A 22192-nucleotide genomic window follows, 5' to 3' on the forward strand; every position below is an offset into this window, starting at 1 on the left:
ATATTTAAGAGCACCAACGCTTATATAAAATGTCGCTGAAATGGTTAAAATAGAATTAAAGAAGTAAATCAGGATTTCAGGATGGAAGGTGTTAATAATCTTCATACAACGTTCCATTCGATGCATAAAATTCGATATAAAATCATATACGAGCATATCGATTAATATACTTTCGAACCAATTCTCAAGCGAGGTCAGCGAAATAATTTTCGATGCTTCTTAATGCAAAGTTTTCATCCAGCGTCTCCTTTCTTTCTTTCTCGATTAACATGAGTATGTTAAACGTTAATTTATCCTCTAGATGCTGGAACTTCAATTTCGGTAATGCTATTTCGAACACCGAATGCCAAGCAAACAAGCGCGATACCAAAGATAAGGATTGCTCTTAATTAGCCGGCGACACAGATTGTTACCTCCTCCCTCCCTCTCCCCTCTCTCTCTCTTTGTTCGTCTCGGTTAAGTCGCGCTGCGTTCAGTATGTACATATTAAGTTATCTTTATGCAAAACGATCTGTTATCTTTGCTGCTTTACGAGCGCTGCCACAGATAACCTTAATTAAATCGAGTGGCTGAAAAATGAGGCGAATTCGACGCCGGGGAATCGAAGATACCCGCCGATACGATAATGGCCTATCGATTAAACTCATTAAACGACGAACGTTTTTGTTATTTGAAGATAATAAAATTATTCGTTGCGTTATCCGTGGACTTGGGATTACTATTAAATACATACGTATTTGCTTTATAATTCTTTACGATTAAGAAGGAATAGAACGATACATTTGTGGTTCGTAGATGGAGTTGAACATTTATCGTGTATTTGTATGATGAAATTAATAAATGAACAAAAGCGTCAGAAAGGCTCATATAGTTTCAATAGCGCAACATACGCTCTGTGTATGTTCGATTATACGCAAACGAACATTCTGCTTGAAATATTTCGATTTGAAATCCTGTAGACGTTGATTCGATCTCGATCGCTAGATCGCACGTGTACGCGTCGAGACGAAAGCTCTGCAGATTTAGTAAATCATAGCGGCGAGAACGTGCTGTTAGAAATCTGCTGCCATATACCGTCTGGCGAAACGAGTCCAGGTAGTTTTAAAAATACGTGTATAAGTAGAATATCCGAAGGAGAACCTCGAAGACGATTCCATGGTATTTGTTTGGTACAAAGAAAGTTCGAAAGCACCCTAGTCCGCTGGCTATGGAAGTAAGCGGAAAGGAAAGTTTCCTTTATGGCAGGAAGGGATCGAAGGATCGGTAGTGTGTGCTCTAAAGGACACGTCGCTTGGCTCATGTTCCTTCTGTTGGCTAAAATGGCTGGAAGCTGTATACATCGAAGAATATTCTTCAGTGGAGATCTTTTGTTCAACAACCTGCGTTCTTATCGACCCTACTTACTACCTTCTTTATGTGGCTATCCTAAACAAATTTTGAAAATAATCTTTGTTCCTTTTATCGATTATCGTTACATTCGTCGCTAATTTAGAGAATTATTCACAAAATTTCATCATTCCATATTCTAGTGATTTCGAAGGAAATTTAATCCTTGAATATTTTTCTTGAATAGAAGATGACAAACATGTGGCTTGAACACGATTTCACAATATCATTGATAAATATCTCAGGATTTACACAGATTTCTTGAAAGTCTGGAACACTAGAAAAATTAAGAAGATAAAATCGTTCACGGAAGATTAATTAGAAAATCGTGCACGTTATCTAACATTCCGAGGAGAACGTAACCAGAGCAAAATGTTGAAGTGATCTCGAATGGAGAATTTCGACATTATTCCCGATATCGTGGATCATGCTAATTTTAGTTGCAAGAACGAAGGATTGTTCGGCTTGAACTAAAGGAACTCGATTCTCTGGCGCGTTCACCAGCGCGGTTCACGCTGTGACCAACATGACTGGTGAAGGTTTATCTGCTGATCTGTTTTGGAATAACTGTTGCTATTCTACTTATCCTCGCCGGTTTCACGATCGTGGCTTTCCTTCTGTTCCACATTAGCCGCCTCTGAATACTTCATTGTACAAGACGGTTTTTCTGGCGGCGCGCATCTACCGAGAGATAATGTTGCTTCGCTATGAAGTCGCTGTGTAATCGTACGGATTCGTACGCTCTCATAACCCATTCGTATGCCAATTCTTCTTCAATTCGTAAACCAGTGTACATTTTCTTTCAATCACATACATCGTAATATCTTTATTATGTATTTGGCTAAGCGTTAATTGGTAAGGTCTCTGTGGTACCGCGTTAAGTAATATCTAAATCCGAGGTTAATCTGCAGAATTAAAACTGAAGGTTAAAAACTATAATTGGATGTGATAGCGTGAGTCGATGAATTGTTGAATTGCAAGATCCAACGAACATTTTCCTCTCGTACTTTCTTAATCCAGCCTCCGATAAATTCTCAAATAACCAATGAATCTCGACAGCAATAGCCTAACCAATATATTTTGCCAATCGACTACCACGCTATAAGATATCGGACATAAAACTCGTCCAACAAAAGATATCGCCCACCTCCATGAAATCTCTCTAGAATCGTCAATAGACCTTATTTTCTCGAGTCGCTCCCCTTCGTCTTTCACCCTTGAGGCAGTATCCTGTTATAAGATATAGTTTAGGCCATCTTCGGCTTTTTTTACAAATAACCTACACGATAGTTTCCCCATCGATTGGATATAACAGTTTTGGATATAAGCTGAAAGTAAAGTCGTGGAAAGGGAATAAAAATTCAGACTTCTCACGAAGATGAGACGCCCGTAACGGGTGAAACTCCAATTATTTAACTCTTTCACAAATGCATATTTAGAAATTTTGCAGGATTCTCAGAACCGTGTACAGAATTGTCTTACGATATTGATATTAATACGTAGATAGTCGATATTGTATGATGTAAAAAAGAATAGACGCTCAGCTACAGTCATCTTGTTCTCGTGAGTGTTAATCTTCTCATTCAGCTTCGTCGATCGAGCGTGTACCATTATGTTCATAGAACAAGAGACGAGTTTAAGGAAAAATGGTGAACGCTTTGGGAAGAAGGATGTCCTTGATGGAAAGCTGCAAAGTATAGTGTGACCGAACGTTGCCGGCGCGATGGCGTGCGAATGGTTCCGCGCAAACCACGTCCGCGTTATCACTGCGAAGAGACACCGATGTTACGGCATCGACAAAATTTGATGGAACTCGATATCAGCTCGCACGTAACCTCGAAAACGGAGGCGTGCCTGTATAGCCAAGCCTGTCACGAGTCACGAGTAGAGGGGGAGAGCACGTTACACATATTTGAGGTCAGGAGATATAAATAAATGCTAATATCAACAGGCGCTGGCCAGTTTGATATCCAAACCAAAGCCTCGTTTCGTTCGCCGCTGCGCGCTGGCCTTTCTGTACACCTCTATTGAGCACAGGTCACCGTCCAATTCAGATAACGCCGATAGGAAACGTTTCATCTAGGATTTATAAAACGCGCGCGCCGCCCGCGATTCCCGACGTCAAGCCTAATGCGATCCATCGCTGCCACTGTACCGATATGTTCTGATAAAACGCGAGAACACGTATAGGCGCATTAGGCACGCATATGTAATGCACAGACCAAAGGCTTTTGATAGTACATAGAGGGATTTTACTTTGGTTTGTACGCGAGCTGTTTCTTTGATCCAATTTTTTCTATCTTTGATTTCAGAGTTTTCAAAGTTGTATACCTTTGGATTTTTGAATTTTCAAATTCCCAAGTCTTCGTATTTTCAAATTTCAGAATCTTGCAATATTCAAATATTCGTATCTTTCGATTTTTGTACTCTTCGATCTTCACATTTTTAAGGTTTAAACATTCAAAGTCTCAAATTTTCGAATTTTCGGATTTCGAAATCCTTCAGCATTCGGATCTTTGATTCTCAACTTTTCAAACGATCTTCCTCTAATTCCCGAGTTCGAAACGGATCGCGAAAGTGTTCGAATTTACATTTTCAGTGTTCTGTATATTTCTATGTTCTCCAATTTCCTAATTGCTGTACCTCGTAATTTTGGAACGGAACTTGTCTCGTTTCAATTACTTCGCATCGCGAAAATCAGATCCACTTCGCGCTAATGCGACATTCTTATCCCGTTAGCATTCTGAACCTTATCGTTTTCTGAAACTGCAACTCTCCGAAAGAAGATTAATATCATAGGAAGTAACATTTATGTCTTCTTTCTATTTGTGAAGAAACATCAAATTCTGCCGAAAATATCACAATACGATAAACAATTTTAATGAATAAAAGCGTGACTGTTGGAATCTGGAAAATGTCATTATTCTGCTTATTTTGTGTACAAATTAGCTTCGTAATTTATTAATATACAAAATATGACAATGCAGTGACTAAGTAAATGTAGGCTAATTAATTAATAACAAATTGATACAATAAACGTTACAGAAATGTATTTTATTGAATACAATTTCATTAATATTATAATCTAATTAAGATAAACCGTGTCAGCTTGTGAAAGCATTCTATTACGAATGAAAAAAATTAAAAAGTTCTCTTCCTGAAATCACGTTTAAATTTCCTTTGTAATATTTTTCAACATTTTTCCCCTGTATTCTACTTTCCTTCCCTTTGTGAGAGAATCTCTCGGATTCTCTGAAAATTTGGTTAAAAACATTTGCATCATCCAAACGTTGTTAATTTTGACAAAGCGATTCCAGCGCTTGATACGTTTTACTTGGAAATTTATTAAGTTTCATACAGAAAATCGCGGTCATCTGTTCCACTTTCAGTTATGACACGTCAGCAAATCTTATTACCCAAAAACCTAAATAAACGCATCAGCTACTCAACATAAGATGATGAAATTGACGTAGGTGTAACGAGATTAAACGTGTGCACTTTTCAAGAACATTAACATAGCTACATAAACGAACGTACGCTATCACTTATTAAATATACGAGTGCTTTGCTGGATTTTTAGCAACATCGCTAGATATACAAACGTTGACTGTATACTGAGATGCACCTTGTAAATGAATCTTTCAACGGCTAACTTTTTCTAAACTTCTCATTTTCATAATTGGTACTTAACGTCTGAAAGAGACAAGATTTCCCATGAGACTGTGGATAATACGCTTGCAGATTTAAATTTTTGTAAGTACGGTTAAAGAAATGGAACCTAAGCGGAGATTTGTTTCACTCTACTACATTTCATTCTACTTTGGATATTTTATACTTTAGATACTTTAGATATCGTATATTGAACCCAATCAGGTCAATCACAATAGGTGAAACATTGGATAAACATTTTATATTTTCATTACTTTTATATGTATATGGTTAATATATTTTTGGTGGTATGTGCGCTCTGTGTATTTTTGTATCTCCGAAATTCCCATAAGGGCGTAAAAGTCCGCAGCTCAGTTATTACCACGAATTTATTTATCTCAAGGAGAGAAGATAAATCAGCGAATTCACGCAAACGAAAAAATCAATTATCCAAAAACATTAAGTCCCCACCGATATGCTTTTGCACGATCGATTCCCCGGGTCGAAGCGGCTCGGGGCAATTTTGCCTGGTCTCCTGAATCGGTCGATCCATTTTCCATCGACGTTAAACTGCAGCTTCTCTCTCTCTCTCTCTCTCTCTCTCTCTCTCTCTCTCTCTCTCTTTCTCTTCTCTCTCGAGGCCTCGTCTCCCTTTCCGGAGTAAATGTAACTGGCTACGTTGCATATTACACCTGTAATGTCGGTCGCGGTGGCTCGGTATCGAGAGAGCCCACATGCCCACTCGCCAGGAGAGAATTACACACGGCCGTATGTGTGACGACTTATCTACGTAACCTACTCCACTTGTAACTGTTTGCGAGAGAACACTTCCTCATTACACGCGAACGCGCCCAGCGTGTTTTCTATCGATCGGTCTGTGCTAGCCGGGCTAGCTCCGCTTCCTCTTCGTATTTCATCTTCCTCCTGGCGGCCCTCCCTCGATTTTTCCTCTCTTTATCTTTCGCTCTTCTTGCACAGGCTGCCGCGTGACGAGAAAATCGGCGAAGAAGAAGCGACTCTACACGATAAAATAGATTCAGCTCTGTGAAACTTTTGAGAAAACGGGTTTGACCGATTAATGAGATCGAGATGGAGGTGAACGATGACTGAGTCTTATAAAATTGATAACGATGTGTTATTTCGTTGGATTGTTGGGAAAGTTTATAGCGAGAGAAAAGAAGGAGGAAAAACAAAGGAGGAGGGAGAAAAACGAAAGGGCGACAAGGAAAGGAAGGACGAGAAGGAAAGAATAAACGGAGAGAGAAAAGGAAAGAAAGAATGGCGAGAAGAAACGATATACAAAGAGGATGAAGTAGTTGAGAGAAGGAAAGAGAAAGGTTCAAAGTTCAGAGTTCAAAGTATATACCTACACGATGTAATCCTTTGTCATGGTACTCGCCTTTAACTTTTGGTCGTGTAACCTCGCGGGAACAAAGTGAAAAATCGACTTTTCTTCTTTCCTTGTTTTGTCTACGAATCGTGTCGCGTTGCGGCTATTCGTGAGATCGTTGATAAATTTTTAATTGCGCCCCAACAGTGCGAAGAACAATTTCAATCGATGCGACGTGCAAACACTTGGCTTACGTGTTGTTCTGCTCCTTGAACATGCGTGTGTTGCAGGCAGACCTTGCACACAGTTGGTACAGTGTACGATTTGATCGATCTGTTGTTCTGTCCCTGACCTAAGAGCGTATCTAAGTCTAGTTTTATGCGAATTGAAGTTCTAATTTACTAGCACATTTTTAGCTGTCTATTTGTATGGTACATGTACGTAGACATGTACATCGAATGTGTTTATATCGCAGAAACCTCGAATTTTTTAACGCAATCGAAGCATAGCAAATCCAGTACTCTTTTGCAAAGGAAGGTTATGAATTTCAGAAAAAGAAGACTGTATATATATATAATTTTCCTCTTTTTCCTTTCCCATTTACATACATGGAAATAATTTACTCATCAATGTCGCTTCCTGAGGACGAGAAAGGAAATCATCAAGTCTTTCCACGAGTGATGTTTATTAATCATTCCACTATTCGAGAAGTTAAAATGATAAACGACGGACTGTTCGCTTTTTACAAACAACTGATTTTTTCCAGTCACGGTCTAATGACCAGATTGAGTCATTGATTACGATCAATATCTTGCACTAGTCTCAAAAGTGATAATAAATTATTCTCGTACTTTCATCTTTTCTCGACGTACTCGCTGCGAAATTTCTAAAAAGATTCGTCTTTTACTCTTTTTGGCACTTACATTGTTTACCGCCTCAACTGTTCGTTTCTAAAACAAAATCCAGAGAGGGAGAAAAGTTGGGTTCGTTTCCACCCCGGACGCGTTGCCATTGAATTCAAACCAGTCCAATGTTTTTTCGTCGGGTGTCCGCTCGAAAATTCGGAAAGTAGGTTCCGTTTCTGTTTAATTAAGCCGGGAGTACGTTCTAAAACGATAATTCACTGTGTCGCGGGCCACAGGGTATCAGGCGAAAGAGTTTCTCTCGTAAACGGGGTTACTGTTCGTTTGTGTGCATACGCGAGCACAACGACACAGTCGCGAAATGTAGTTCATTTAATTACGAGCGACTCTCCAGTGCGCAAAATCTACAGGATTTTTAATCGTTGCTCGAGGGGGGCGTCCTTTTTTTTAAACGGAAGCGTTTTAGAGGTTCTTGTTACTCTTTAGACACCGAGAATATCGTTTCTTTTTCTACCCAGCGCGAGATCGTAAAAGTGTCGTAAAAGTCGTGTTAGGAATGCCGTTTTAGTATTCTAATTACCCATATTTTAAGACTGCATTCTTCTGAAGTGTAAATTGAAATCTTAACAAGTGGAAAAAGCTACGTTTCGTGCTTAATACTGGCAAGCTACTGTGGGCTTACATTTTTTTTTATAAAAGTCTTATATAGAAACCCCTCGTACATTTTATTATGGGAGTGCATAGTCTAGTTTGATTTAAATTTAATAAAACATTCAATGCTTATCACAAACTGTATGACATTGTTTTTTGTATAAATTGATTCTCTGATTTAATCTCTGGTAGCAGTATTTTAATGAAAATGGTACTTTAAATTATCTTCGGAGTACAAAGAGTTAAATATTTAATAGCTAAATGAACCACAGAAATTTTATAGAACTATTTAGAATTTTCATGCAGACTGCAAATTTTGTGGCCACTTTTTAAACCGCCTCGCTACCAATTCGAAACGAGAAGAACCTTGGTATCAAGAAAATGACCCCGTATCGTAACAAGTTAAGGCCATGGTCAGAGGCCTAAGGTCAGATAGAATTTAAAACGATTCTTCAGGATTTTTGTGTAATCCATAAATTTGCTGTGTTGCTTCGTTACAAATTCAAATGGGGGAAACCTGTTGGCATCCAATTGTAACAACGAAACGATTAGCCATCAGCACTAGGATCGTTGTGTTCTCGTCTAGGTCGGTCGATACGAGCGCGCGGCGATCGTAAGCGGTCGCTGGCTGGCAGGTAGGTTAACAGATTAATAGTTTGTGTATCTAGGAGGCAGCTTAACAACGAAACCAGGCCAGCATCGCTGGCATAAAGTTCGTCGATACCGCTACGCTGATCGAAAAAAGAAAAACCGGAGATCACGCTCGTGCGGACCTATCGGGATAATGAACACAGGTGACTTAATATAGAGAGAGAGGGAGAGAGAGGGGGAGAGAGAGAGAGAGAGTGTCCGTCTACGGTATAATAGAGAGGCAATTCCTGGCGTCTTCCGATAAATCATTCAGTAGCCTGATGCATCTGGTTGAACCTCCTTTGGAGAGGATCAGTGTCGGGAATGGAACGTCTGATTACTTGTTTCGATATTAATGATTACGGAAAAGTGACTCGTCGTGGGGGAATTGATGATGCAATGGGATTGATCAACAGTGATTATAGGTCGTCCAGTGAAGTAATATCGTACGGTGTGTTAGGATCGACCAAGGAATTTTTTTCAAACTTTTCAGATGTCAAAACCGAAGACCTTTTAAATATGCAACGCTCGAGATGCTTTATTAAATTTTCAATGGCAATTAAATTCTCCAATTGTCGCTTCTCTATCGACAAGAACATTTTACTGACGTCTACCAATTACCTAGATACAAAAATTTAATCTGATAAATTTTCATCGTACGTAAATCGATCAACTGCAAGTTAAATAAAAGATAAAAATAAAAATCGTCAAATAAAGTTGTAAATACACAAACAAAATCTTGCGACAGAACTTTCCAATCAACCAAATACATTCACCTTCCTTCAAATTGTACCATTTCGTTAAGACGTTGTACAAATGTAACCTACACATAGAGAAATGTTTGCATTCAGTCAGGTCGCACTAATAGGCGAGAAGTTGATCAGATCCCTGTCTATATGTAGCGACTATTCCTACATTCCTACCGGAACAAGAACAACCAGCTTACCACGATCAAACGCTTGCACCGTGTACACGACTGTGTGTATACGAACGTGAATCAGAGTGGGGAAGACTATCTTCATTCTGTTGGGTCCCTCCCACTGAGAGACGTTGCTCTCGATAGAACGAGAACGCAGGTGACGGGTCACCGGCAGGCTATTTACCTACTTTAACCTAACTCGCACCTACTTCACCCATCGTTGACCTAAAGTGGTTCTCTGCCTCTTCGTCCTTTTGTCGTGTCCGCTCTGGTCGCGTGGGTGGCGGGACACCGAAACCGTCTTTCGTTAAACTTTCCGACTGCTCGCGTCCCGAACTGCCCGGAGGGATAGCTCGTTTCGTACGTTCACGATAACTTTCCTGATACGGGATTGGTCGAGATTATTGGTGAACAAGAAACTATTGAGAGATAGATTACAGGGTAGGGAATCTTCTTCATCGTATAGTTGTTGGGTTTTAAGTCGAATGTTGGGAGAACGGTAGCGAGGAGTTTGGAAATTGATCGGTGGGGATCGGAGACTTATTTCGACAAAGTCTTTGGTTTAGTAAGGCAAAAGTTGAACTTTCTAAGGCAACTTTTTTTTGGGCATGGGGGAACTGACGGATTGACTTCTGGGACTTTTCTTTAGGAAGGTAAAGGTTGATGGATAATCGGGCTTCTTTTTCGAGGAATCTAACTCAAACTTTATCATTCACAATTGGTAACTAGTTGCCTCAAGTTGCCAAGACTAGTTGTCTCAAGCTTTGCATTGGTAACCGTTAACAATAATGTAATGCCTGTAACGATTACTAATAAATACTAGATATAATTAAAACTCAGCGATCGCATTAGACGCTTAGTTATCCCAATGTACTTACTCGCGATGTTGCCATGTTGGTTCGTAGGACAATCGTAGGATCGGTTTCGTGCAAAGGTAGCGCGTCTCGGCAAAGCTATCGAAAAACTCGTCCTCTTTGAACGGCCACCTCGACCTGGCGCAATAATCAGCTTTAACCGGCTTCGGCGTGAAACGGATGAAATATCGACTAAATATAACCGGGGCCAGGAACCGGTGGAAAAGAGGGGCAACCAGACACGGTGGGAGCCTCGTGCCACAAATGTAGGACATCGCCTCGTCTTCGAAAAAGATATACGAACGGGAGAGGGACCGATTACGTTACTGTTAATGCTGTTCATTCTCTATGGCCACGATCAAACACGTCCGTTTATTCTCTCTTTACGTTCGGTGCCGTGTCGACACCCATACTCGTCTCGCGGAGCAATTTCAGTCTGTCGAGAAAGTTTCTGCGTGTCTCATTTTTATCTCTTTGTTTCTTTATCTTTCTCTCTCTCTCCCTCCCTCCCTCTCTCCCTCTCTCTCTTTTCGTAACGAATCTTCAGCAGAGGTTACGAGTACGTCTCTGTGTCAAAAAATATCGTTTAACGCTAGCACTATCGATAACTTACACATATATATATTTGATTCATCGCGCTTTCTCGCGATGTTCGTAGTAGGAGTGGTCGATATAATTTATGAATCAAAACAATAAGAGTCGCTATACACTGTATAATATTATTGAAAGTGGACAGTTCCATCTTTTCGTTTACATTCGAATCTTTATACGTTTTTATTGACAATCGACATGGTATATTAGATATTGAAGGATTTTCGCGAGTAAATTATGTAAATAGTCGTCGTCGGATTTGCAATTTCTCCCTTTCCATACGGTTATTTCGTTTTGGGAGGCACTTTCGCGTTGAATATTCAATCGTTCTCTGTTCGGCGGATATCGACGCGTTCGGCCTGAAAATGCGGATCTGAACGTCACGCTGAAAAGCCCGAAGAGGAGCAGGCTTGGCTTCCTCCTACTAGGCGAAAGTGTTTTCCGGAGGTGAAAGCACCGGGGTCGAAACTTCGGCCTCTCGGTGCTAGCCGAGGCGCAAAGGTGAAATCAGAATAATTGGATACGGAAAACGATGCGTTCAGTTTAGAATCGACCCACGATATCGTTCTATTTCGCGGCGATCTGACACTTCCCGATATCAGGTTTTCAACGATGCGATACATTTTTAAAATCTTATTGCCAGTAGTGTCTTATAGCAAGATCGTCATTTTGATTTATTCTCCAAGGGAAGATCATCCGTAGCATATATTTGCATTTATATATCCTTTGCATATATTTTATGCATTTATAGCAAATTTGAAGGCGCGGAAATGTGCAGAATATAAATGCAGTATGCAATCATTTTTAAAAAATTAAAACAGAATACCTACTAGTTATAATATCTAGTAGACGAAACAGTTCTCTGTTTTGTTTAGGCTAGTCATTAGTCGTTAAATTCTAAAAACTACTTCAGATTACTCCAACAGTTATGCAAGTTACTTCGAATATGAAGTTTGTAGTTTCAGTAGCTTTCATAGTATCCAGTGGTATTAATGGTAACTTTCATTCTTCCCAATATTTGAATTCATAAATAAATAAATAACATTTCAATGGAAGAGGCGTTAGTCTTTCCAATCCTCTTCCTTCCAATTACTGCAATCTTTTACGTTTTGCAACGCCCTGTGTATAATATTAGTAACGATTCGACCGAGTGGCCACCGCGTTACGACACGAGGGCAGGGCCCTCGAAACGTCGCCGACGATCCCGAGAACTAGTTCAATTAGAGAAAACCGCGGAAAAGGAGATATCTCTCTACCTCGGCGCATCGAGGTATGAGGGTTTCGGGGGCAACCCATCGTCGTCGTCGGCCCGTAAAAGAGCGGCAGCTCGTGAAACCGGCGACCTTCTCTCGTCCAGTCGAAACTTCTCCGCGATAGGAATCTTCTCTCTCTCTTGGCCACGACCCACCAATGGTTACGCCCCTGGGCCACTTCGACGATATTCCCAGCCATTTCGCGCCAGCTGCGCTCTACTCCGTATCTTACCGCGTTTTTCGTCCCTTTTTCAACCGCGGGAATTTCGAAATTTATGCTCAAGAAGGTTACACGTTCTCTTTTCTTCTTCGTTCGAGTTCTGTTCATCTCTGGGAGAAATCTCGGCAGCTTTCGGTGCTTTTACTAGAGTCTTCTGGTAGTCAATATTTTTAACGCAACGATCCTGTGAATTTACATTTAATTACAAGTATTCGTATCTTTGTCATTAATATTCTTCTACAGTTTTTGATTAAATTAATCTTAAGCATCACGGTGAAACTTTTCAAACTTATAATATACGGTGACTCACGAACACTCCTAGAAACTTTTTATACATTATACGAAACATTTTGAAATCTCATTAGCACTGTAGACACGGCTATCGTGATTACGTTTGTCTTTCGAACGGATCTGAAAATGTATATAGAAGTTACAAGATATTTATTGGAAGCGTACACTTCCCAAAGATCACCGATGTATTTGAGCAATCAATTATTCGCTATATTAATAGACAACAATATTTAGTGAGACCATCTATAGCACTAATTGTATGTTTAAGACTACTGTTCACGCTGTATACATACAAATCTTTCGCTAAGTGTATGTTTGTAATAAATATCGTGTAATTTCTATATACATTTTCGGGTTGGTTTTAAGTTTTACTGTCATCGTCACGATAGACATATATCATCACAGTATAGACGAAATGTCAAAAACGCACATAATACACAAGTATGTATATTCATAAAAGAATTGTGTGATAGGTGTACGAATACTTTCGTGAGCCACTGTATGTAATAAGTTAGTAAATTTCAAATGAATGAAAATATTACATTATGCAAGCATATTTCCTCTACATAAATCAAGTTCCAAAGACGGAAAAAGCAAACTCGGAAGCTCCTTCTTGTCTAAGTTCTCGTCGTTCTTCATCCTCTAGCTCGTATATTTATTCTTTACAACGGACACGAAGCAAATTCGAACAGACTGGAAAAAAAGAAGGCGTCGAGTCGAAGTTGTTCGACGATGCTAACACGCCAGCTGTTAAGTGTTTTACTTGGTGCATTTCTGTATCGTACTCGAATAAATCTGGCCAGATTCTTCGTGAACGAAAAGATTTACGCTTGGACGCGTATAAAAAGATCCCCTCGAGCTTCTTCGATGAAAAGCGTGTTTAGAGGTAGAAAGAAATGGAGCCGAAGTTACAAAGGCCTTTTGCTTTCTTTGGGGTCTGTATGGCGCTTTTACGAAGTTTTGGAACTGGTCTTAATCCTGTCAAGACGGTGTTCAGAGGATATTATTACTTTATTGTTCCACTTGATAAAAGGATAATTCTCTATTTAAGGAACTTTTTTACTTTTGCGTATTATTATTAATTAAAATTTATTTGTTAAAATTGTCTTAACTGATACTGATCTTTCCATATTCATCTTTAATTCCACGATCATAGAAGTCTTCGAACGTTTAAGGAATGACTCGGTTGATAATTTTCCATGGATCTTCCCCATTTATTTGTAAAGACTCGTATTAATCCGTATTTTCGACGATTCACGTATTGTTGCCAGAAATCTATGAAATACAGAGTCCAGATACTCATGAGCGGTGGTGTACATAGTCAGCCACGAGAGCAATCCTGTTCCTCGAGCTGAAAGGAGCCGTGTTTAGCACATCGCGTCAATAAATTTTGGTTGGTCTCGTTTTTCTCTCTGCTTTCGCGGATCAACAGAGTATTCAGATACGATCAGTCGGAAGGGAAGAAAGGAAAAAGAAACAGAAAAGGCGATGTCTATTCTTATTTCGACCTGTTAATCGGTGATAACGCGTCGACAGAGATAGCGCGTCATGCGTAACAATAGAAAGAAAAAGGTGGATACAGGGAGAGAGTGGATCACTCGCGTGCGTTCTTCATTCGTCGACTCTCGACTGTCCCATTTCATCCCGATTTCTATCAAGATTACTTTGTCATGATCCTCCTTTAATCATTACCATATCGAAACATGCGATTGGAAATGCGATACCAATGATTTTCATTCGTAGCTTTATTGTTACTCGTACAGCTTTGTCATGTAGGGTGGTTTTAAATTAATCATTGATCTATTAGACAATGCAGCATTCGCTATAACGCGTGTAAATCGGCGTTCTGTTGTCTGTATATAACCTATTAAGAATCGTGTTGCATTCAGTCGATGATAAATGCTCTTCGAAATTGACGCTCGGAGTTGCGGAGGCTGGATCAGTTCCAACGTGCTTTCTAAGTGACATTTACTTACACATTGTATCGATAATGATATTGCATTTATCTCTGTCATTTATTTACCTCTGGAGAGAACGATTTATGAAAATGTCCCCGTACATAAACGGTCAAATTTCGAACCAAATATCATAACTGTCCAAATCACAGAACATTTGATCAGGAGTGTATATATCCTCTAATGTTGCTCGATCTTCTCTCTTCTTCTCTCGCTTTCCAGTAAGTAAAGTCCACGGAGCCAACAGGAGAGACTTCTAACCGTGCGTTGTGTTGCGTGGGTGAGAGAAAAAGGACTCGCGAGAGCACCGAAAGGTCCGCGTGGAACGGTGCTCGGTTCTGATTGTGAGCGGGCCGATCGGGCCGACGCGACGAGTCAGACGTGCCGAGGCTATGACCGCGTTTCTTGGTGGGCTAAGTGGCACGCGCCTACCTGCCCTCTCTTACCTTCTTCCCCGTCTCCTTCTCCACTCCCGTAATCCACACTCCCACTCTTCGGTACTCGTTTGCCACCTCCCGATCAAATAGGCCGCACTCGATACATTCTGTCGTCTCGGTAGCGTCCACGGAACCACGTTTCTACGTTGATATCGCGCCGCCTTTTTTTGCCTCCGCTTCCGCCACGTTCGCGCCCACGTGGATCTTCACTTTCCCTGTTTCGCGGTCCCCGGAAGTGTCGCTCAGACCACGGCCTCTCTTCGCAACCGACGCACCGGTTTCTGCGTCTCTAACACTTGGACCGATCGTACGCTTCGCTTCGATGATTCGTATATATTTCTCTCTTCTTGTCATTTTTTACTTTGGGTTTCTGACGTTTGTATGATAAGAGGAAGTTATAAATTAAGCTGTGTAATAGTAGTATTTGTTGATGCTTGTGGGATATAAAGAGGTTTGTATATCATGTTATGTCCTAGAGCCGCGCAGAATAAAGAGAGTGAAGATTTACGATTGGACTGCGGACTTTTATGCAAATTTTTACGAAGTTGGTCAGAAGTTAAGAAGTAAGGCCTCGGGAAAAGATTGCTTTTCCTACGAAACATTGCAATTTGAATATTTTATATATTTTTTCATATTATGTGCATTCGGTGTAACTTTACAGTTTCAGATTTCCTACAGATTCATGAAAATCCGCAGTTTGTTTATTACGTATATGATTAATGGCATCGCACTTCCCAGTACAAAAACTTTTCGATATTAATACTCCACGGGGAAATATATTTTCTCGCATCTCGTGCAAATTTTAAAAATATTTTACAAATGTTAATGTTTGCACTATTATACAACAGTTTGTTAATTCGAACATTTGAATCTTTTTTGATAAAAGTAAAAATTGAAACTAAATAAACTTCTTACATCCTAACTCTATATGTAACATCTGTTGGATAGTTTCAATGATTCCACGCCTGTGATTTCTGCGTGCGTCGTGTCGGTGTCAATATCCTCCTTTTGTTTTTTGCCTCCTTCTCGTCCTCAGTCTAATTCAACACTTCTCTATTATTTATTATTTATTTATTACCTGTATTTACCTATTTATTATATGTCTATATACCGATTTACGCTATATTCACAATGTCATATCTTTCATTCTTTCTGTATCACATGTTATATTAGGTTGCCACAAAAGTATCTCTCCTTTTATAAGGAAATAATAGATGCACAACATTTTTTGTTTTATATTATTTTATTGAATTATGTATGATCTCCTTTTGCTCTATTGGAATATTTATCTTAATTACTATACGTAAATATATAATACTATATGCAAATATTATATGTACTACAAAAATTGGTTATCTCGCGCAATAAATAAACGTATAGAAACTTGTTAGGTTCTAGGATGTTGTTACATCCTCTAGGAATTTTCTACCGACGACAGGATTGAAAATTGGCTATTTTCTATAACTATGCCTCCTCTGTACAATCCTAGTTAGGATTTCATGCTTTTACCTACCATATTTCTGTCAATCTCTTTGTCCAAGACACCTGAAACGCGATTACTTTGACTACTGACCGACTTCACGATCTCGCTATATCCTGACCCGTATCATAATCATGGGACGAAACCACGGGCGGTCGCGTATTTGCTCGTCACGCGAGATGAGGGAATCTCGATGGGTAATTGAATCCTCGCATGCCATCGTGACATGGAAGCCTGTCTTTCGAATTCTAGGTAAAAGGAGTTTGCGCGATTCCACTGAAACGTTCCAGCCAGTATTCTGGCATTGAGAAAAGTAGAATTGGGCGTGTAACGGTCGATTGGTATTTGCTCGGCTGTGGATGAATCCGGACACGGAAACTATGATGTTCTTTGTATAATTGATTTGTTCTAGATATGAGGCGAAAAATTTGATCCCAGGTTAGAAAGAATTTTAAACTGATTATGGTTCGATTTAGACGACGAATACTTTGATTAACGCTTAATTACTGGTATCGCTGTTATGACAATTCCACTGTTAAACTTCATATTATTTGATTATTATTACATCGCGGACATTTACGCAAATTCATATTTTGGAAATATTTTAGACCTCGAAAAGAATGTACTCGAGAACCTGTATCTTGGATATTTCAAACCATTTTGCATATTGTGTGCATTTTATAATCCCCAGTCTAATTATTATAATCTGGGCAGTTTGATCGATAATTATCTTATTACGTTTTAATAGTATAATTTCAAATTCATTTATTACCCGCTAAAGAGAAAATTCATACAATGAAAAAGAAAAGTATTACAGAGCCAGCCAAGAAGAAACATTAATTCTCGATTACGTGTTTACCGCGTCCCACTAAACGGAACGCGTTGTCTTATCAATGCGAGCGAAACGATACGGCCCAACTTCTTTAATTTTCCAGGATTTCGATAATGAAAACGGAGCATCCCCGTGGCGTTGATGATTTACGAGCGATCTTGAAGCAGCCTCGATGGTATTTGTGAGTTATGCAAATACAGAGTGCGCCGTTTAGAAACAGGGTCGCATCGCTTGAGAAGATCTATCATTTTCTCTTTCTCTCTCTCTCTCTCTCTCTCTTTCCATTTTCTTCATCTCGCTCTTCTATCTTATCTTTCTAATGTCTTACTCCTCGCATTCCTCTCCTCTCCTGTCCTCCTTCGCCGTGCTCATTATCACGATTTTCCATTACCCTCGTTCGAATTTCCACGCTCGACGACCTGTGCGAGAGTCAGCAGTCAACTCCGTGTTATACATTTTATCATTATTTTATCGTGGTTTGCTAGGAAGGGCGTCTTTTTTCTTTTTATCTTTTGGTAGAATCAATTGATAAGAGGGAAGAGAATTTTTAAAGGATTTCAGTGGAATAACATTAAGTCGAATGATAAAATCATCGGAGTCTCATTAGAGCTGTTCTCTTACTCTTTGCAAGTTTCTATTATGCTTATTCGAGATTCTGTTATTCCTTGCAAGAATAGTAACTCTTCGAAAGTTATATTACTTTTTGTAACCGTCGTATACTTCCATTCTTCGTTCTTCGTTCTTTATGCAGTGGAAATAGACTTCTAGGTTTTAGCGTACGTTTTGATTTACTTCGCTTGTTGATTTCATTTCTATTCCACTTCAAGGGAACACCAAAATTCACATCGATCTTATTGACCTTAACGATCATCTCGATTCTTCACTCGAAAGCGATGTACACACTGCGAGTGTACATCGTGTAATCATTCGGCGGTTACGTCGCGAAACAGCGACCGTAGCGATAGAAGTAGAAGTACAAGTAGCAGTAGAAGAAATAGTTAACTAAGACAGTTACAAACGATGGTAAACAACCAAAGGTAGACAGCACCAAACAATGATAAATGGGAACAAACAAAGATAAATAATAAATGACAGCGTCAAACGACAGATACCGGTCGTTCGAGTTCAGCCGGTCGAACCAGAGTGCTTAGAAAGCCAACGTGAGCAAACCTGGTGTAATCCTATATTGCCGACACGGTTCAGGTTAGTCGCATTCGCCGTTCTCTAATGCAAGTAGGCGAATGCAACTAACCGGCTGGGAGAACTAGGCGAAATTAGAATGTTTGTCCGATTGCGTATTGCACCGTTGTACCAAACTCGAACACGAAGTTCGATTTTCTGAGTATAGATAAAATCGAGGAATCTTCATCTTCCCTTTCGTTTAAGTTTCCCTCTTCACGGCCGATAATTTCGCAAAAATGTTAAAGTAACTCCGTAAATAAACTGCGGTAAAATTGTGGCAAGGCTAAGAATTTGAAGCTTTCCTTCAAATAAATTGCTGTTTATATAGCACAAATTAGCGTTAGTTCGAACAAAAGTAAGGAATTCTCCTCAGAGTTGCTGACATAATTGGACTGTCTATCCGATCTTGAACTTCACATAGAAAAATCGTCTTCAAGAAACGATAACTACGACGTGGTTTCAAAGGCGGTCAGAGGAAATTAAGTTTTCGAGAGGCGCGATTCTTCGAGTCGCGGCTCTTAGCTCTTTTACTCGGCACGACGAGCAAATGGTTTCACTTTTAGGTCACCTTCGCGTAAGTACATTCAGATTTCACCATTTCTACCGACAGCTTCGGGTCCTTTCGCTCTCTCGAAACGCTCGATATTCTTCGTTCATACACTTAGATATCCTCGAGAGCCGGCTCAATGCCAGATTACCAGGCAAGAAAATTGTTGGGGACCGATTTAACTCGAGGATATCTGTCCTTCGGATAGCGTAAATTTGTTCTAATCTATCAACTGCGTTTTAAACAAATTACCTTAGTTGAGAGAACGAAACGGCGGACACTGATATTTACAATAGTGACTATATTTCTTACGCAACAGTCGATATTGGAAACGATCAATCATGCGTTGTAAGAGCACACCCACGAGTTTATCTCGACGACCTAAGCCATAACAGCTCTGGTAAGACGTGCGTATATTTCTATCCTTATACCCGAGATAAGAAATTCTATTAAAATATTATAATTACGAATGGAGAACGGTAATGAAACCAACGTAGTCGAACAGATTTTATTGCCTGTGTTTCGTTTATTAAGCCTTTGTGACAGCGAGAAACAATTATTTATTTCATCTGGATTATATTGAAACAGATTCTTTTATATTTTTGTATAATATGTTTCTGTTTAATTACATTATAACTCTAAATATAATTTTTTCATAGAAAACAGCTGATAATGGAAATAGATATGATATATGGGTTATTATATGATAAAGACTGGGATAAATTTAATCTTTAAGGTTAAATTTATTAGATCTCTTGGTCGGTACTTTTTATATATTAATATAACACCGATACACTTTCTTTGTCAATTAATTGTCAATGCTATACACATAGGGTGTACCAGAGGTTTCTGGTTTTTGTCTGCGTGTTTTATGGGCAAAAGTGAGAGTAAAGTAAAAGCGAGGGAGTAAAAGTAAAAGTAAGACGAAAATGTCGTATGAGCGTAGGTTAGTGAGAGCTAAGCAATATATGAACATAAATAAACAGCTATATAGTAGACGTAGTAGATAGTATGAACAAAAAATTGTAGTAAAAGTAGGAAATGTGAAGGTCTTAAGTTGGTATGGCTTGTTATGAACGAGTTCTAGCAAAAATATGAAATGTGAAGGTCTCTTCGTTAATGAGCTGCCAACATTTTAAAACAAAATCCCGTTTTTCATTCCTTGAAAGTAGTTACCCTTTTTTAAGCAAATGGAAAGGCAATGAAAATGAAGACAGCATCGTTAAGACAGGATACGAAATGATTAGCAAACGACTCCATTAACAGGTTAACATATTACAACTTTTTTATATTCTCTCTAAATCCATATGTCAATGATAATGTGCTGGTATACCTCTAGTTTACTAAAACGTAGACTCATGTTTTCTAAATTACCATGTTTGTAGAACATTAGTTATGCAATATATAAATTTTCAATGCAAACTTGCTAGCTATGTTTAGAATTTCAGTATCCATAAATATTTGAATTTCTAAATTCTCAAATTTACGATGTTTCGAATTTGCTAATTTTCTAATCTCCAGATTGCGAGAATCTTTCATTTTCAAGCTTACGAGTGTCCAAATGTTTAGATTTTCAAATACCAAACTTTCAAATATTTAAATTTCCAAATTATACGTGTTCTATGTACATCAGGCGGATAAAATCGAACCCAAGAAGCCTACTCTCAACGAAACGGAAAGGCCTATTCTTTGCAATATTCCAGTGTTTGAAACGGGGTAACCTTTTCGCGCGTGCAACCCTTTCGCGATTCGAAAGGTTAACGAAACTCGAAAGACAAAGAAATCTCAAGGCGTGACCGGTTTGCCGATCCAGCTGAGACCATTTCGCCTTAAGGTCAGGCCGAATTTAAACGCGACGAACCTAGCCGGGAATGAATTTTTTAGCACGGCCCTGGAGATATATTTACAAATATTTAAACCGTGGACCTAAATGCCAGCAGCTTTCCCGGAGACCTGGCCTATCTGGTCTGGCCTAGCTCGCCACGTCGTTACGAAACTGCTCGTTAACGTAACTGTAACCGAGTAATCGTCGCTCGAATGTTGTCATCGCTCGTAAAAATATCTCCTGTCGAACACCGTGTTCCTAGAGTCGCGTGTAAGACACAAAAATTAGAATAATTCGATTAGACGTATCAACAACCTCTCAGAGGACAAATTCTGCTGAAAAAGATATAGAGCACAATTTTTTCATACGATACTTTATTTCGGAGAAAATTAAATTCCCAATTTCAATAAATTCTAAATGTACAGACTTTATGATATTTATGGAATTGTGACAAAGCAGACATCAGAGTGTACAGTTTATTATTATTATCGCCGGAGGAAACATAATCTATTCTTAATCTCATTACTAATCCTATCGATTATCGATACTAAATATAAGATTTCTGAAATAAATATGATTTTCAAAATTTATAGAATTGCCAATTGTATTCGACTATTTGCTATTACAGTTCTCTATTTCGTCGATAGAATGACGACCGGTGGTTTGACAAGCTATAATTACGATCGTCATTAATGATTAATATGTAAAAACGTGGCTACTTCTTATCCGACAGATCATGGAGCCATGTACAAAAGACTCACTGTGACGAGACAGGACTTGGTCTCGGTCCACTTATCGCGGGGCGACGACGTCGCAAACGCATTCTACTTGCGATTTGGAGCAAGCGTACACCCCTCTTCACAAGTATTAGATGTCTTAATCATAAGTATTGTATGAGACACCTGCCGGTCTCATACAGGTAGATCAAGTACGATGATAGAGTCAGATTACGAACGAAAACGGTTATACGGTGCAGAATTTGTTCGTGTCGTATATCTTTCTGTTTGTTTCACGAGAATTTTGTATTTTTTATCGTATATTAAAATGTAAACAATTTCGTTCCAGACGTCTAGATAAAAATATCTACGGAAATTCATGCAGAATTCATAACAATTTTTACGATCTGCAAATGGAGATTATCGCAAGTAATAAACGTCTTTATTTCATTTGTTCTTCGTTGGTTTTACGGCGAGTAACGATTCTCTTTGCGATTCGACGATTTATGTTTTCTGGCTAATTACACGGATAATAAGTTCATCATCTCTCATCGTTGAGCAATGAAATTTCCAGAATTCGTG

The 22192-nt window shown here is 39.1% G+C and overlaps 1 protein-coding gene and 2 long non-coding RNA genes across 3 annotated transcripts in view; 1 reads left to right on the plus strand and 2 right to left on the minus strand.

Moving 5' to 3' along the window:
- Positions 1-22192, plus strand: part of Orc2 (origin recognition complex subunit 2) — a 113260-nt gene that overhangs the window by 20742 nt on the left and 70326 nt on the right. The window lies entirely within an intron of this gene.
- LOC139991175 (uncharacterized) lies at positions 4415-5631 on the minus strand. The gene is made up of 2 exons (XR_011800748.1): positions 5506-5631; positions 4415-5079 (listed from the first exon to the last, which is right to left on the minus strand). It is a non-coding gene; the product is annotated as an uncharacterized lncRNA (long non-coding RNA).
- Positions 5999-11568, minus strand: LOC139991170 (uncharacterized). Its single transcript, XR_011800743.1, has 2 exons — positions 10306-11568; positions 5999-6052 (listed from the first exon to the last, which is right to left on the minus strand). It is a non-coding gene; the product is annotated as an uncharacterized lncRNA (long non-coding RNA).

This window comes from Bombus fervidus, chromosome 9 (genome assembly GCF_041682495.2).
Source record: "Bombus fervidus isolate BK054 chromosome 9, iyBomFerv1, whole genome shotgun sequence".
NCBI classification, from domain to species: Eukaryota; Metazoa; Arthropoda; class Insecta; order Hymenoptera; family Apidae; genus Bombus; species Bombus fervidus.